The sequence below is a fragment of the Anser anser genome, assembly GCF_964211835.1.
Source record: "Anser anser genome assembly, chromosome: 8".
Taxonomy (NCBI): domain Eukaryota; kingdom Metazoa; phylum Chordata; class Aves; order Anseriformes; family Anatidae; genus Anser; species Anser anser.
Genome location: NC_139728.1, coordinates 16,789,533 through 16,807,952, shown reverse-complemented (window position 1 = coordinate 16,807,952; position 18,420 = coordinate 16,789,533). Strand labels below are relative to the sequence as shown.

Genomic DNA, 18,420 nt, shown 5'->3' with positions numbered 1-18,420 from the left:
ACATTTATACCGTATTCTTTATTGTCAGCTAATCCTGCCCAAACTCATTAAATGGCAGTGTGTGGGTTACTCGCTGTCAGTGAAATTATCAAAGGCATTTTTCAGCTGGTGCACCGGGAAAGCATGTGCTTCAATGCCAACTAAAACAATAACGAGGAAATGTTATGATCAGACTTGACCAAATGACCTTTCCCATTTTAGATTAGTTCTTAATTTCAGCACAAGGGTCATCCTGTGAGAATACTCACAATAAGTCACTGCTCACCTCTCACATGAAAAAGAAGTGACTTATTAGAAATCTCACTGTACTCATTGCACTTAATGAGATGTGGAAAGCTTTGTAATTTGATTTGCTGGACCATATGCTGTAAAGGGATACTGCTGATTTCATTCCTCCACATTTAATTTAAGCAGTATGCAATGGCTTCTTCGTATGGCTACTTATATAATAAAAATTAACTTGAAGTATAAAAAAAATACACCATTGTGGGGTTTATTACTCTGTGGTTGAGTTTCAAGTGTTTTTCATTGAAACATCTGTAAGTAATGTGTAGGTCTAATTTTAAATCCTGGCAAATATTTTCCATTTAACATTTGGTTTTACTGACAGGCTTGGAGTGGTGGTTTTCAGAGCTTGTCAGTAACAGATACGCATTTTCAAAGATAAACATTTTTTTAATTGAAGATAACTGTAATTCAATGCTTGCTTATCCAATGCGTCCTGTGTTTTAGTGGCTGCCAGCAGCAGTGCAGACGCTTGTCCCCTCTCCCTGCAGACCCCTGCAGCAGCCGGCACCCTTTCCCCCGTGGCTGCTGGGGCTCTCTGTCACCGATAGACCTGGGCCTGTGGGGTGATGGCGGGGCGAGTAGAAGCATATCTCCTGGGGGATGTCCCGTTTGGATGTCTTGTGTGGGGGACATTTGACTCCAGAGGGTGGATGTGGGCTCAGTGCAGGGTGGAGCTTGGCAGGGCCTGGACCACGGTGGCTCACCATCAAGACTGTATTTCAGGTTGTTTGATTTTCGGCTGCAGACAAAATGAAACAGCTTGAACAGGCGGGCTGGCCCGCGCAGCCTGTAAAAGCGGAGACCGGGCTGGCTTGTCGGTGCACGCTGTGCTGCCCCGCGCGGCCTTCTGGCAGTGGCGCCTCACGGGAGAGCCCCAGCCAGGGCTGGCGGGCGGGATGGACATACCCAGTGTGGAACAGTGAAGGGCCCATTTAGAAACCAAACATCAAGATTGTTTTTGAAAGAAAGCCTTGGAAGGCTAGAAATGCCAGACACTTATTGGTTTCACCCTGAAAGAAATACCACGACGTTTTTTGCAGTTATGTCTGAGGTGTCCGTGGGCTCTAAGCACAAGGGCTGCATGTGTTTTAACTGAACCTGTTGGCTAAATCTGAGACCGGAAAAAGAAATGTTTTCCAGAAAATTGTGGTGGAGCGTGACAAGAGAGCTGGGAGGGCTGTGGCTGTGCTGTGGCAGGGATTCAGCAGATAGACAAACATGGCCATGCTGTGAGGCAGGCGCAGCGCTGGCTGTGCTCCTCTCCTGCCCTGCGAGCTCTGCTGTTGTCTCACCATGATTTTGAGAATAAGCTGGATTTTGCTTTCACTAAGAAATAATAATAGTGAATTATTTCCCTTCAACCACTGTTGTCATCTTGTTGAACCCTGAACTGCAGCAGCAGGGAATTAGGTCTGGGTGCAGACGGATTAGCTGCTGTGAGGGGCTGTGGGAGGCAGAGGCCTGAGGGACGCCGGCACAGGGGGCTCTGTCTTTGTTACCAAAGATGTCACGTTTCTTTTTAATTTGGAAACTCTTTAATGCCTGGTGACTGGATGTGTTTTTGGTTCAGCTGCTGTACCTAAGACAAGGGCCTGAGAAAGATCTTTTTCAGTTTGAGGTCTGTGTCCGCCTTGGTGGTGACTCTGCCAGGGCCCTTCATGCATGGATCTACAGATTAAAAAAATAACAGCAAAATGAGGTTTCAATTTTAACATGTCCCTGTTTTCTTTCATCAGAAGTTTCAAAATGCTTCTGAGGAGGTTGGTGATAGTCATAATCTCAACCACCATGATTTCTCATAAACAGTGAGAGAAACTACAGCTTTACTGAATATAGCGTCTGTTTTAAATGGCTGGTGGTTCACTTGTTTTTAATATGAGTACAAGCACAGAGGCAAGTAAAATCTAATGAAAGTGCTTAGAAGATTTTGTTTTGATACCCCACAGCAGCCCTGGTTTCTACTAAAGGGGTAAAAGATTTCTTTATAGCCAGGCCTGCAGAAGCCAGAAATTTAATCTTTCTATACAACTTATTTTATTGCATTTTTAATTTTCTCTTGCATTAGCCTGACCCTTTTCTATAGCTTTTGACGCCTGGTGCTTAATTACTTATCATTAGCAATGTACATGGGGGCCTTCCTGCATATTTATAAATGTGATCATTAGTACATGGGAAGACAAAGACTTCTTTAAGACTGTCATTAGTTATTCTGTTTTCATAGAAATGTTCATTAGAGAAACTACCCACCTGGTTAAATAATTATAATTAAGAATTGGTTATCTCCTTTGCATTTTTAACTTGATCTTCAGGATGTGTGTACATAGCTAAAGAAGCCTTGTTTGGCCGTCATACTATCCTTTCTTTTCGATTTGAATTGTCAAGCAGGTTTAAATGCTGAGTTTTGAAACTGTGTACCCTACGAATGATTTATGGAAAGATAGGTTATTAAAAAAAAAGGGGTGGTGGGGGGGAAGAAATCAACCCAGCAATTATCTCTGAATTCATTAACTGCGCGCTGGTGGCAAGAGGTTATATAAGCCATTTACTGTAATGCATAGTATGGAGCTAAAACAAAATGTCACTGGAGCCTGATTTCCCTGCCCCATCTGCGTTACTCTCTGCAGACACCCAGCCTGCTGGGGTACCCTTACAGAAAATGTCATTTCAATTTTTTGATAGGGTATTACTTAAAAATGGTGACAGTAAGTGCGATCGTGTCAGTCAGTAATCCTGCTCCCGACCGTCATGGGGAGCTGGTAGGAAACCTGTCCGAAAGTGGCATGCACACGCGTGTCTGCTGCGAAGCTGCAGGGAAGGGAGAGCATCGGCACGGGGAGGGCTCACCTCTCCTGAACAGCAATGATAGAAGAGCTTGTCGGTGGCATAAATATCATCTGTAAACAATTAAGCAGCTACTGCTCATTCAGGGCAGTTTTGAGAAGCAAAGGAAGTCTGCAATCAGTTATATCTCCAATTACCATAAAAATATATTAGCCATTCATTCATTTATTAATGATTCATCAGTTAACCACACATAATGAGCAAATAATTAGCAATGCTGTACGGTTGCCAAAATTGAAGAAGTGTTGGCATTTTAAAGATGAAAGGTTGCATTTATGTAAAAAGTCGTGTGGTGATAAAGTTAATACAGAAGATAATTATAAAAGTGGCTGTCCTATTTTAGAGGCTGAGGTCCTGCAAAACTTGCCTAATTGAACTGAAATTAATATTCTTCAAAAGCATGCATGTTATAGCAAACTAGCTGCTGAATTTACTCGGAGATCTCCCTTCAGTAAGGTACGTCGCACAATACAAGTTAATAAAATGCCAGACAGCAAGACTGCCTTCTTTGTTTGCTCGGTTCAGGGCCTTGTGGAAAACAATAAATTGCATTCATGTCAGCCGAGGCCCATCCCTTTGCTAATTACCGTTTGGTGCTGAAATGACTTCTGTGAAATTGGGAGCATGAAGAAACACACAACCGTACAAGGGAGGCTTTTCAGACTACAGCAGTAAATGCGAGATAGGCCTTAGGCGCACAGATGTTAAAACAGTGAATTCCCCTAAAGATTACACTAATGGAAACCCTGTCAGGGTAAGTCAAATCCGGGGTCTGTGGTCAAAATCTAATTAATGTTCCTGTACTTAAAAAGAATATGAATGCCTGGAGGTGAGGAAGAATATATAAGAAACTCGCTTGTTTGTAAAATTACTTGTGTGAATGGCAAGCGCCACCGAATCCATCCTTACGAGGTAACACCTGTAGCTGAGCTGCTTACGCCACTTAACACAGTACGTTGGGCCATGAGTCTCGACCCCTTTGTAGGTCCTGCACGAAAGCAGCCATTAGCACCTGGGCCGTGTCCCCCATGGACACTCGTCGGCATCACTAAACGCTCCCTCTTCGTTTGGCACAGCTGAGCGGTGTCAAGGTCTCTGCTTGGGAAGTACTCATAGCTGAAGACATATGAGAGGGCCAGCTTCTCTCTGTGCAAAAAATCAGGCTGCTCTGCGTAGGTTGGGCTTGAGGACACTGCTGGGGCTCTTACAGCGCTTTCACAGCTGCACTGTGCATGGCCTGTGCAATAGCAGAGGAAATGAATTTATAATGCAACAATCTCTTCATTTTCACAAGCACAAAAATTCCCCTAAATACTTAAAATAACACTCAGAGTGGGACAGACCTTAAATTTTGAATAAATGAAACCCTACTCCAGTGTGTTGCTGAAACAAGCTTGTTATTAAAGAAATAAATTTGAAACAGCAAGTGGTTGGAGAATTTTGGATTTAATTATTTAAATCTACTTAAGATAACTCTCTAGCAATGTGTTTGGGTTTCCTGTTGAGAGCATGTTTTCTGGGAAAGGTATCCCACCCAGTGCCTTGGAAATATTAACTTTTTTATGCAACAGTGGTTTAAGCAGTAGAGACAAATAATTATTATAATCAGGCAAAGTATTGTATGGCAACTTGGTGATATTTATTTCCTTGACATGTTCTGCCATGAAAACTGCACAGATCTGTGGGGGGGTTGGAAAGATTGCCGTTCTCCTTGGCTAAATGGTACGGGTAATACTGCTCCAAATGCTCTTTAGGTAAGAGAGAGAGAAGTTCCCTCGGCGTACTACAGAACCAGCCACAGCCAACAGTACTTGAACTAGTAGGTTTGCAATTGTAAACACTTGACTTGAGATATTATATATGGTCATTAAACAGATAAATGTTGGCTATTGGATTTTGTTCATTGCTGGTTGTTGTACATTGGCACGCATGAAGAATCACACCTGTAGATGTGCTTTGTGGTGGAAACCTACCATATTATCTTCAGGATGTTCTGTAGGATTGTTCCTAGCATGGCACAGATCAAGAAGGCAATAAATCTGCCTTTTCTTTCGCAGGGCCATTAACAGGAGCTTGCTGGATTTTGGCTCCGTGTTTAGGGTGAGAATGAGGTGTGTATTCAAGATGCCTCTGTTCTGCACAAAACCCAAGAGAAGGACAAGAAGCGAGGAGGTACGTACCCTGTACCCAGCCACAACCCAGGCATGGGGGAAGGAGGTGCACCCACAGCTGCCGTGGCACAGTCAACTTCCTCAACAGCCAGGAGTGAGCAGGGGAGAAAACTCGGGCGCTGAGTCACATTTCCTTCCCGTGGGCTCGTGCTGGGACAGACAGACGTGACTGCACTGTGTGCCGGCTTGGCTTGGCTCCTGTGGGGCAAACACGCTGTGTGTGTGCTGTGCTGTGAAGAACAGGGATGGTATTTTTGTATTTTAATACCCTCACAAGTGAGTTCAGCACTGGGTTCTCTAAAATTCACAACATGTGCAAGGATGGTGTTTGACCAAAACCAAAAGAGCTGCCTGTTTTCCTCAATCAGGCATGCTCACTGGTTTACCATATGATTATTAATAATGTTTCCTTTTATAAGAATTTTTATATTTTCAGGAAAAGACAGTCCTATAGATATTTTTTTCTTAAGAAACGATGCTTATGCTTATGAGTTACATGATGCAAATGCTGATGTAAAGGTTAGTTCTTGCTTAAGAGAAATGTTTCAGTCCACCAAAAGGGGTTGATTAGTGTCCCCTAGCTGAACCATTTTTTCCCTCTGTTGCTTTGACCCATTGATTTAATTAAGGTCTAATAAAGAGGGGGCTGAAAGATTGTTAAAAATCTTTTCTTTTTTTTTTTTTTTCCATGGATCTGACCTATTCTGGGCTGTCAGTGCATTTTTGACTTGTACATGCCCTCTTTAATATGTAAGCACACTGACACAAAGCTTCTGTTCCTTAGAGCCAGTTGTTTTTTTTCCTCAATGGTAGGTCAGGTTTAGTTTTGGTTTTAACCAAAACAAATGCTTTTCTGGAGACCTTTTATTTTAGTTAAAATAAGTAATGAAAAAATAACCAAAGCAAGTCACAGTATTAAAAGGAAAGACCTTAGAAAGCTTAGTGGTGACCCTTTCTTTTTCTGCTTCCTTTCCCATCCTCCTCTTGCCAGCGGAGAAAGAGGAAGAGAAATGAAAACTCTGGTTTTGCTTTCCAATTAAGTAACAAGAATGAATGGAAGTTTATGAAACATGGAAGTTTTTTTCATTAAAAATGCTTGCTATTTTTCAACTGATCCTACTCCTTATAACTTTGTGTCTTATTAGGTCAGTGTTAATGCTCAAAAAAATACTTCACACTACTTGTCATATTGTCAGCCTCCCCTTTTCCTTTCCCTTCTCCCACCAGCTCTACAATTTGCTACTTTGGGGTGAGAAGAGCTTTTTTCAGCATGCTAATTTTGCTACTGAGCAGGCTTATCTATATCTAATAAAAGGGAGATTACCACCAATGTGGCGGTAATTCTGCTCTTGCAGGAGGAGAGGTCTCCAGCACCGGTGCTCCTTGTGCTTTCTGGACACACCAGGACCGCACCGACGTTTTTCAAAAGAATAAAAAGGAAAAAAGGTCCAAGCTGCAACTTCAAGAAATGGCTCTGACTTGCTCTTTGGGGCTTGAAAGAACAGCATTGCTATCGAGAGTAGCAGTTTGTGGCTGTGAACCTTCCTAGACGGCTCTTGGCTCAGGTTTCCATGCTGCTGTTCGTTAGCAGGAGAGCTGCCTGCAGGGCTGCTGCAAGTTTGCAGAAAAGCAGGATGTGCACTACAATAAAAATCCAGTTTGTGTTGTGGTCCTGGTACTGGCTGGGCACTAACAATTAAACCTGGAAGAGACAAGCCACCTGGACTTTGGGACTACAGGGATGTGACATACTGCTTGCTGGGGTCCATCCCTGCCCTGTAAAGTGCTAAAGCAGGTATATAAATCCTACTGTGTTCACTGGGAATTAGGCATCTGCTTAAAGTTAAGCACTTGTTTAGAGAGTTTCCTGAATGGAAGCCTGACAATTCTGCCCAAGAGTAACTTTGAAATTAGTTTTAATTTGCTCATCATGACCAGCTGGCATGAGTTTGTGGAAGAAGCTGGCTTGGGGAAGACGAAAAACTTTCCAAGCCCTCAGCTTTTATGTCAGCGCCTTTCCCGAGTGCCCAGCGCCCATCCAAGCCCATGCAGTGCCCTCCAGCCCTGCCCTTGTTCCCAGCAGCTCCATGCTCCCCCCGGCTGCAGTGCCAGCCCCACGCTCTGCAAAGCAAGCTCTCCTGTGCAAGTGGAGTCACCCAGTTGTGCCTCACCAGCCATGCCCCATTTGGGGCAACCTTTGCAGGCTATAAAGGAGGAAGAGAAAGTCCTTGCTGTATTTAGTTGGCAAATGCAAAGAGAAGCTAGGAGAAAGAGTGAGGAGGATAGGAGATTTGTGTCCAAGCCGATGGTTCAGCCAACGCCCCTGCTTGGAAACAGCTGGCACCACGTCCATTTGTGTCACCTGAGTCAGAAACTTTCAAGAGCCTTTTATTTTGGGATTTTTTTTCTTGGTAACCCCTTCTTTCTCACAACAAAGTTGGAGGTTAAACTTCAAATTATAGCAACAGGTCTCAAAAGAAAAACCAAATCCAAAAAGCCCAAATTACTGCTTAACTCTGTATGTGCACATGTTTACGTGCGTCATCTACTTAAGGCAAGCAGGGCTGTGTCCATGTAGCCTAGAGTTATTTAATTTTTTTGCTCAAATACATGGTTAATTTGTCAATGGATTATAGCGCTGTTGTGTAGCTCTTGGAAAAACTAAATTCACAATTAAAACATTTTAAAGGCTTTCTTTTGTAGAGTCCTTAGGTAATTAAGCTGAAGTACATGTACATTTCCATGTATAAATGTACTGGAGCAGTGGCAGCTGATGTGGTAGTTAAGGTCAGGTAGAAACCAGCCTTGCATTTAGTCTTATTTCCAGTGCTTCACTCAAAAATCTCCTAAATCTAAATTAATCTTCCAGAAATGTATGGGAAATTTGGTTTATGAGGGGAAAAAAGAGTCTTGCATTATTACCGTAGTCTATCAGTCTTCCCTCAGCGTGACTCCATTTGTTTCGTGATGTGTGGCTGTTCAGCATTGCCACAACCGAACTTTGGAAGACTTGCTGGGAAGAAGCACAAAAACACAGCTTCGGGTCAGCCCGAAGCAGCTGCAGGAGGTTCACACAGAGGTGCTGCCCGCCTCGGCGTGGGTCTGCGACGTGCCGGTTCCTGGGCAGCGCCAAGAGCTGTTTGGTGGAGCTCGGGGCAAAGGGCTCCTGAATGCTTTTTGAAAAAAAAATGAAGTGTTTTGCTTAGAAAATGAAAGCGCAGTTTTAATTCCCTCCTTTTCATCTTTTGCTTACCACCTTTCTTGTTAGGGTATGGCTTCTTCAGGGTGCCCCGTGTCTTAACACAGGTGCTTGTGAAATGTGCGTGATGCGTTGAGAGCAGCATCGGAGGCAAACAACACGTGGGATGCTGCAGAGAGGGAGTCGCAGCCGGCTATCGCTGGAACAGGCGCAGAGAGGGAGTCGCAGCCGGCTATCACTGGAACAGGCACGTTGGGGTGTCCCCTCTGAGGCAGGAGGGGCTCAGCCCTGCACAGCTGCAGTCAGGGGCTGGGGGCAAGCGTGGGGAAAGCCCTCGCCCGGCTGGCAAGAAGGGATTTGGGGACAACACAGTGCTCAAGGATGCTGTGGCAAAAGTGGCAGCAAGCCTGGGTCTGCTGCTCGTGCCCCGCTGCAGCGCTGCTGTGGCCTGAGCCCTGTCCTGAAAATCCCTGCTCTAGGCTGCGGCTTCCCCTCTCTGCCTCCTGAATCCATTCCCTCCCTTGCAGTTTTCATTCCTCTCCTTCTTGCCAAGTACACTGACTCCAGCCTGATCTGAAAGTTAATTTTAACAAATAACATCTTGGGCCAAGCCAAGTTAGGATCTGGAGATAGGACACGCTGCGGGAAGGGAGCGGGGTGGGGGGGTGTAAGAGAGCATGAACGCTCAGCCTTGTAATATGTGTGAGAGCTGATGCTCTCTGAGCAATTGAGTGCTTATTATTATTTCTCTTGGATAGGTCACCTGGGAGTGGAGGAATTTTTCATTTTAAATTAAAAAGAAATCTTTTGTAATGCTCATTTCTGAAAGGGGGAAAAAAAAACACCTCATCATGGAAGCAATTATATGGAGGACACATAGAAAGGAGTGATTAGTTGTTAATTTTTGAGCTATTGGCCCTGACAGAGGGGTTTTGTGGTTTTTATTTTAAGGTGTCTTTCATATGCCTATAGTCCAAGGTTACTTCTCGTTCAATAGTAATTACCCGATGTCCATTACATGCTAGGGACTGCTTAAGGTGGGTGCAGTGGTCCCTGTCAGAGCATGTGCCAAGTCGAAATGCCAGCAGCTGTGTGAGCCGTAGGATAATTGTTTGTATCTGCTGCTTCTCTTTTCCAAGTCTTGGTAAATGTTTTAGAGGGTAACTTCCCCCTTTCTTGATGCAGCCTGAAAATACAGCCCTCCAGTTTGCATTGCAGGTTCCAAGTCAGCCGTGTCAAGGTTTGAACAGGAGTCAAGGAGGATAATGGGTCAGGTGTAATTAAGAGGCAAAACTACTGGTGAAATAACTGCACATTTCGGTTTTCTGGTTTTTGCCCATCAGATTACAAACCTCAGTCCCACCACCACTTAAAAAAACTAATGTGTAACTGCAAACCCTGTATAACTGCTCTATTGTATCAGATGGAAGCAACTAACTAAGAAACCACAATAAATTAAAAAAGAAAAATGTACCTCAAAAAATATAGGGCTGAAAACACAGAAGAAAAATGCAGTCTTGTTAAAATATGGGCATGGCCAGTAATAGAATGAGTAGGGAAGCTTGAATGGATCATAGTCAAAAAACACTCTGCTTAATTCTTGGGGGTTTTTATTTGCCATTCAGCTTACATCAGTGTTAACATCTACTGAGAAATACAGCCATTTACAATTTGCAGTTCAATGTGTTACTTTAATTAGTATGAAAATTAAAGGGCAACTATAGGCCAATGTGAATGATTATGGAAATACATGTGCATCACATGCAATGCTCTCATTTAATTAATCGTCTTGTAAACTATATCGAGCACTTTAAGTCAGCTGCTGAGTATAACAACTCTATTTTAAATAACCACTTAATACTTAACAGGATGTGGAGAAAACACTGTAGCACACGACCGCTTCTCAAGTTTCAGTGTCTGAGATTTTTTAAAGCTGACCCAAGTCAACCCAAAGAATGTTTAACACCCCGTGTCTGAACACAAGAAACTCTGTGATGTGCAGACATTCAATTACATTTTTTAAAAAGTGAGAAACATTTTGTAAAATAGTGACTTTAGAAAACTAATTGGCAGCAGCAAACTTGAGAGTGAAGGCCAAAGCTAGAGGGGAACTTTTATTACAGTAACTCTAGTGAAGGAAAATGGAAATAAAGGCATCTTTGTTTCTCAGTCAAATTAGCTGATTAAGAAATAAAACATTTTAACATGCTTTAAATGCAGCATTAATTATTTATATGAAAAAAATTAAAGCCAGGTTCCATGAATTACACTTTGTGTGTGTGAATTTAACGTTACGGGAATAGTAATCCTTTTACATTCATGCCTTACTTCATTAGGCAAAACTAAATATTAAGGGCTCTATTCATTCAAAAAATTCTTATGCATTCAGGTCACACCTTTTCTGTGGCCTTTTTTTTTTTTTTTTAAGAGTACAATTTACGGCACTGATTTTTAACTATGATTCAGAAAAAGCAATCTACTTCTGCAGGACGGGCTCTAGTAAACGGATGGGTTTAGAAAAGAAAAAAGATACAGTGGTGGGTTTTGTCATCAGTGATAAGGCCTAAAGTAGGTGGTATTTATAGGCTCAAAGCTGGTGTAATAAAATAGATGGTCAGATGCATTATCAGTAGGGAAACTCTGAATCCTATGAAACCCTTTTCCTACAGATTGGTTGGTAAATATTTTTTTCCCCTGATTGACTGTTCCCAATAATCAGGCAGTGCTTTATTCAGGTGAATGAAGATCAGAGGCTATTGACTTGGGCAGGTGTGTTCAGCAATGTACTTTTCTATTTTCCAGACGTGCCCATTTCAACAATGGTGTGTCCTATGCTCCGATCCCCGGGAGGAAATTTCATTGACTGAAGTTGTGCTGATGCCAGGGATGTGGTTACACCCTCATCAGAGTCACCTGTCTGCTGTTCATTGAATGCAGACCCATCAGGTAGGGAGCTGATGACTTCATCCATTGGTTTGCTTACACTTAGGTGAAAATAAACAAGAAGGGAACTCTGATGGTTTTTAAGTTTTGTTGCTTTGTTTTTTACTGTCTGAATGGAGGAACAGCCAGAACTATGCAATGGTGATCACCTTTAGCTTTCAAAGTAATTAGAAGATTCACTTAATATTAAAATAATAACTGAAAGAGGGATGGCGTGGGATGGGGAAATGAAACCCAAGCAAGAGGTGACAAAAGGGGGATTATCCAGAAGCTTGCATATCGTCAGCTGACTGAATTTATATAAACTTTTGGGAAACACAATATTGGGAAATGGGACAAGGCATCAGATGGTTGGGTAAGATTGATGTATTTAATAGTTCAGTTAATATGGATCAACATCTGCATTTGGTTACATCTGCACAAGCCCCTAACTTCAGCAGAGTTGTACTTTTGGAACCAAGTTTGGACCAATGTTTTTAAATAGGCCCTGGTGCAGAATATTCGCAGGGAGCCGGCGCTGCTCAGTGCTGGTGTGCCCAGGCAGCTCTGCAGAGAGCTGGTAATACAATATGTTATTGTTTCTCCTGTAATTTTTAAAATACGTTGAGGAGTAATATATTTTTTTATAATAGGGTGCTCCCTGTTTCTTTAAGTAACTGTCAGATGTATGATGTCCTTGTGCCAAAATGCTACGGTCTGCTCCCTCTGTGCAATCATTAATTAAATCCATCCCTTATTGTAGAGCTTGCCTAGTCTCTTACCCATTCTGCTTATCTGTGATACCAGATGATGCTTGGTAATTCATGGCCAACCTGCTCCCACCTTCAACAGGGCCTCCTGGCTGCTGACCTCAGCTAGCTTCACCTTTTCCTTATTCCCAAGGAGAACAGAGCCCCGGAGGCAGCAGTTTTATCAACTTTTCCTGTTGACCAGCTGAAGGCTCGGTGATAAATAAATGGTGTGTGCTTGAGCTGGAGGCCTCCCACACACTGTTGATCCCCAGCCTTACTGACCCTGGCTGTCCACCCAGGCACAGAGCAGTGCAGGGATGGGGAACTGTCCCCAAAGGAGGCCGTGAGCTGCACTGCCACTGGCAGGCAAGAGCCACTTCTGCCTCCCCAGGTAACGTTGCTGCCAGTCACTGTGCTGGCTGAAACCTTCTCTGCTTGGTCCCGAGCTGTGCCACCTGCAGATCCCTGCACCCACCGGTAAGGCTGACACACAGGAGCTGGTAGGAATATTTTCATAGCTGACAAGCTGTTTCCCATGAGCAGTGTCAAAGATTTAAAAGCCACTTCTGCAAATGGGACTTTCTGGCAAATACAGACTAAGCAAATCTTTTATTATTACCATATGGCTAGAAATACTCCTAGAGTTCTCCTGGAAATGGGTACTGTACCAGCAGAAAGCAATATTCTGTTGGCCTGTGCATTGCCTCAAGGGGATTTACCATGGTAATAAGATCAGTAATTCATCTCCTAAAATCACTGGGAGTACAAATGCTTATTTAAGTAGATGGTATCTTGATTGCAACTGAGTCAGGAGAGCTTTTAAAGCTGCCTATTTAGGCTAGAGATCTTCTGTTAAAGGCAAAGAGCTGGTGGTTCTTGGGAAACACAAGAACATCGTGTTTCACAGCTACTTCACATTTTCAGCAATTCACAGTAGATGCATAGTACATCCCTTGGCGAAACGGACGCATACAAATATACTAGGAAATGATGCCTGTTGCTTTTTTTTTCTTTTCACTTTTTGCTTTCCATAACTATGTAACAGAAAGGGATATAAATCTCTCCATCCCCAAATGGTTGGTTAGAATGAAAGAGGCAGAGAGAAAGCCATTGTTGCTTATACTCCAACAGCACATGGAGCTACCCATACCCCGATGCACTGGAGAATGCAGCACCAATATACATCAAGAGGCAGCCTTGGCCCTGAAAAACTTGCAAGGGAAAGATCTGGGTCTAAAATGATTTACTTTGTCACAGAGAAAGCCAGTGTCAGAGAAGCATCCTACATTCTTGAGACATTTGCTAGCTAGCAAACGCAGTAGGCCTCTGCTCTGGAAGTCTTGGAGGCAGAAGCTTCTAGGTTTGCTCAACCACTTTTTTTGTTTGCTTGTTTGTTTGTTCACAAAGCTGATCAAGAGAAACCATGGTTTAATAGCTAAGACATAGGTGGGAGCTTGAGGACCTAGCTTCTAATCCCAAACTCTGTCACAGGAACTTTTCACGGAAGGAATGATGTGATCCAGAAATAGAGAGATTCATCCAATTGTTTTATTTGAGGAAAACCATAATTTTTCCTCTGGGAATCCACAATCACTGCCTGTACCCCTGTGACAGGAAAGTCTCAGGTGGTCTGTAGTGATTCACATTGGTGATGTGCTATCAAAGATGAATCACAGAAAAAACTGAGCTAGCAGTGCCTAAAACAGATGTTCTCTAGTTTGCCAAGAAGCATGAGCAAGGACATGTGGCTGAAATGGAAAGCATTAGGCATTTTCCTGCAGAATGTTTTTCTGTACTTTAACTTCATCAATACTATTCCTTCTCTGCACAGTTATTAAGCTAAATATCACTGAGGCATGTGCAAATTTGATGAAAGAAATATTTGTTTGTGCTCTCTATATTTCAGAAATTAAAGGTTTTTCAGCAGGCGCAATTCTGCCTTGTGAATCAGTTTTCACTCTCATTTTTTCTGCAGTCACAGAGCATAACAAATGTTTGAAATAACTTTCACCAGCTTGATCACTGTTGTCAAATAGAGTATATATGCAAATTAAACTAATACATTTTTGTGAAGTTCTCCGGATTCCACCAGAATGTATGGAATTGTCTTTCAATAGTTAACAGCGCTTAACACTTATGTAGCCATTTCCATCCTCAGTGACAAGCTTATTAATCAATGCAACACCTTTGAAAGGAGCATTGCTATGTATTCCTATTAGAGTGTAAAATTTAAAATGTATGGATGTGTTCTAAAGTGTTGGTCAAACAGCAAAAGAAACCCAGGTTTTGAATTCAGGAGTTTGCGGTTTCTGTTCTATGATTAAGCCAGACTCCTGTGGCACACAGACCCCTTTATGTGTTTAATAGATCAGGCTCTGCTGGGTTCACAGCCACACATCAGCGTGGCCATACTCTGACTTTGAAATGTGGTGATAACACAACTGGTTTTTATAATTGCTGTCTAGAGGACCTGAGTTGGGAATACGGCATGCTGCTGCAATTTGCTCTTTCCAACTTAAAGACTCGCAGGAGCTGGAAGGTGTGTTTCCAGTGCACAGTAAATAGGGTAGTGCTAAATGACCTCTGCCTTTTCTCATGCTAAGAGGTGTGACGATGTTGGGTTAACAAAGAATTCAATCCCGCTGTAGCAATGATAATTTTGTCTTGAGTGAAATCTATTGAGTTTACTCATCACTTTTCTGTGCTCGCTGTTGTAGGACACTTATGGTACTGCTGATCTGCTCTCCTTGTAGCCAAGAGAGTGTCAGATGAGAATGTTTTTTGCCTGATACAACCCATGAAAAAATGTATATTTGGTCTAATAAGCTTGGTTGAAATGAGTTTTGTTCACTGTTACCAAGTCTGCAGAAGCCACCAGACAAGTGCAGTGAAAGAGGCCTCCTAGAAAGGGTATAATGAAAGATAAACCATTTCAGTTAGTGACTAGAGGCGCATCAATAAAGATCACCTCTTGCATATATCAAATGACGGATAGCAAGTTTTTAAGCATTTTCAGTTCCCTGCTAGTGCCATCCAACTGAAATAAAACACATGGATTTCTCTGATATCATTCCAGATACACCCCCCGCCCCACACTGCATGTAAAAAAGAGCAAAGGTACAGAGGGTTATTAGTTTTAAGTAGCTCAGTCCATTGCTGTTAAGGGTGACTGTCTAAACTATAGCAGGAGAGGAGCTGTTAAACGTATTGCTGCTTTGCTCTGTTGGTAGGCAAGCCTCTGAAACCTTGGCAGCAGCCTGATGTAAATCAGGTGCTCGGGATACCAGCCCAGCACATGCCCTGTGAGTCTGGAGATGAGATTTTGGGATGCCTGGAGGGGAGGTGTCAGATGAGAACCACTACCTAAACACCCACACCTCTCTGGCAAGCTTGGCAAGCCTGGTCCCTGTGCTGGGTACCTCGGTGGGACACCCCAGGGCTGTAGGCCAAATGGTGATTGCTCTTGCACACCTACTTGTGAGGCACAGGCTGCAGGCCCTTTCTTACTGCCTTTCTCCTCAGTAGCCAAGTTGCTGGTTCTGCCCGTGGGTGGGGCAGGATGTCACGGCTCGCTGGGGAATCCATGTCCATCAGACTCCAAGACAGGGAAAATACCTTGAAAATACTAAGGCTGATCTGCTTCATGCAGACATAGCCTGTTTGGAAATTGGTCCCAACTACTAGGTTTGGGATTGATTCTGGGTCCAAATATCCCTTAAGTTAGGGGATATTTTTCCTGTTGATGTCAATGTAATTTCTACCATTGGCATTACTGGATGAGGGTTCTAACACTGTTTTAATTCATGGAGTTTTAGTTTGACCTATATGTAATGTAAAGAGCAGTATTAACTGGAAAGTCTAAATTTCTGGAAGTCTCTCTCTAGTAGTTCTTATTAAATTCACTACTCTAGCATAATGTAGCTTTCTGTTCTAATCATTGCATTGCTGTGCTTGGGCATGGCACATCAAAGGGGCTACCTTGCTCTCATAGCAGAATCCTCCTTAGGTTCGTTCACTCTGGGGACGCACACCAGATTTCCCCGGTTCTGTGCACAGGTCAGATTTTCAGCTGCCTTTTAATCTTTGGCAATTTGAATTTATATGGAGAACTTACAGGTGACAGCCTGGCTACGTTGAGACAAGCAGGATAGAAACCATGTCAGAACAGTCCCTGAAAGTCCTACAATGTGCTTAAAGCATTTCAAGAGAACCCTTGATCCAAAGTATCAAAGGGTTACAGTAAGATCAAGAAGAATTAAAACTGATGGTGTGCCAGAAATCACGTGCAGCACAAGGTCATTACTCACCCTCGTTAAAGCGGTCTCAGTACTGTGGCCTGATCTGAAGCTTAATTGAAAAGTTTCAAATGATGCATTATAACGAAGACAAGACAGCCACTGCCCATTCCACGACCTCTGCTAAAAAAGGCAGATCAGTAATAGGGCAGAAATCTAAGCAATTGCTTGAGGATAATCAAGGCCTAATGAGGTATCCACTTCAGTCTTTCAAAGACTGAGGAACCTCTCCCTGATGCTGGAGAGAAAGCAAGGGCTGATGTGAGCAAGTTCCTGCATCCAGGGAACAGGGCACCTGGCCAGGGCAGTCACCGTCCTCAGCACTGTAGGGAATGCCAAGGGCAACGCTGGATCTGTAGTGAGGGCTTCCAGCTGTACAAAAGGCTGGTGGCCTGGCCTAGGACAGCCTCCTCTCAGTCTCCTCATTTTCTGTTAGCCTAGTCATTGACCCAACATAATAATTCAGACCTGATGGGCTCCTTATGATCAGGTTGTGTTAGGAACCAAGACGGTGGCAACAGGAGATAGCTGAGTGCTGACGTTACCAATTTTCCCTAAAAATTCACAAAAACCCCAAACCCGTTGATGCTCCACTTGAGCACGATAACAAATTGCAAGTCACAGTTACCCAAAGAAATCAAGTATCTCCTTGGCATCTTCCTCTTTTTTTTTTTTCTATTATCTGTTCCAACAGAGAGGTCAGTGCCCATATCCACACGATTATCTCCGCATCCAGCTGCCAAATTGTGCAAGCTCTTCTTCCTGGGCTACTGCTTGGGCAGCCATGTTAGAGGACTTGTGCTTGCAGTTACAGTTTGGGATCACCTCTCAGTCTGCAGAAGCCAAATGGTTTTAATCTTTCTGAAAAAGTCAGGTCGCCCATTTTAACCTGTATCTGTAGGCTTTGCTTTTGTGAGGAGGTCTCTCCAGATTCCTATCTGTTTGCTGAGCAAGTTTGCTCTCTGCTCCTAGTCTCCCCTGTCTTGGTGAGATCTCCCTTGCGTTTTGCGATACACCAGTCATGGAAAGCTAGACCGGACAAAAACATTGTCTGGAGTTTCAGGTTCAGTGTCAGAGTACAGCTGTTGGTGATGGACTTGCTCAAAGGCGTTGTGCACAAAGCCTACAGAAATTCATTAGCAGTGCAGGCCAATTCCTCCCTAATTCAAAGTACACCTAGAATCTAAGTGCCTGCTTCTTTGCTATGAATCCCATTTTAATTCTCTTCTGCTTTCTCTCTTTTCTCTTCTTCTGCTTTTCTCTCTATTGCCTTCAACTTTAAAGACAGAGATTGAAAAAGAAGGCTGAAATAAAGAAAAAGTTATAGGAAAATCACCCAAATTCTATTTATTCAGGTAATTATTCAGGTGATTGTCTTTAAGACAGTTAGAGGTGCGATTGGCTTCATTGGGACACCCTTGGGCTTAGCATTAAACCCATGTGTTTTGCTGCAGTAAGACCTTTAATATATGACATATGGCACCAGCTCTACAAAATATTACTGTTTGGCTGACAGCCCTGCTTCTGTCTGTGGCTTGCAAATGAATGCTGTAAGGCTGTGCAGGTATATAAGCTGGCATCACCAGTGCCCATGGTCGCTGCAGGCTGCACCCACCAGCCGGAGGCCTCCCCGTCAGTACTTTCCTTTGTGTGTTGAGCTGCTGGTGCTGTGCCCATGGAAGCACTGGCTGAGCACTCCTGTCTGGGGAAGAACTGCCGAGGCTGTGGTTGCAGGTCTGCCAGGAGCTCAGGGCCACCACGGGAGGACAGGCACGGCCAGCTGCTACAGGGGAGTCACCGCAGCAGCAGTCGGGGCTCTGCGGGGCTGGAACCGGCCATGCCCACCTGCCTGCACAGCGCCAGTGGGGCAAGCAACGAGGATCTGGGCCAGCCCGAAGGTACGGTGTCAAGAGGCAATTCCTGGTATATTTTTCGTGTTAAGGGTTGCTTGG

At 43.5% G+C, this 18,420-nt stretch overlaps 1 protein-coding gene across 1 annotated transcript in view; it reads left to right on the top strand.

Annotated features, from left to right (window-relative positions):
• The window catches only part of LOC310903638 (uncharacterized protein), an 81,808-nt gene that overhangs the window by 9,877 nt on the left and 53,511 nt on the right, over positions 1–18,420 (top strand). Inside the window, exons 2-3 of the mRNA XM_083847244.1 lie at positions 5,187–5,301; positions 11,302–18,366. The gene's annotated coding sequence lies outside the window, so the exon portion shown is untranslated. The remainder of the gene's footprint in view (positions 1–5,186; positions 5,302–11,301; positions 18,367–18,420) is intronic.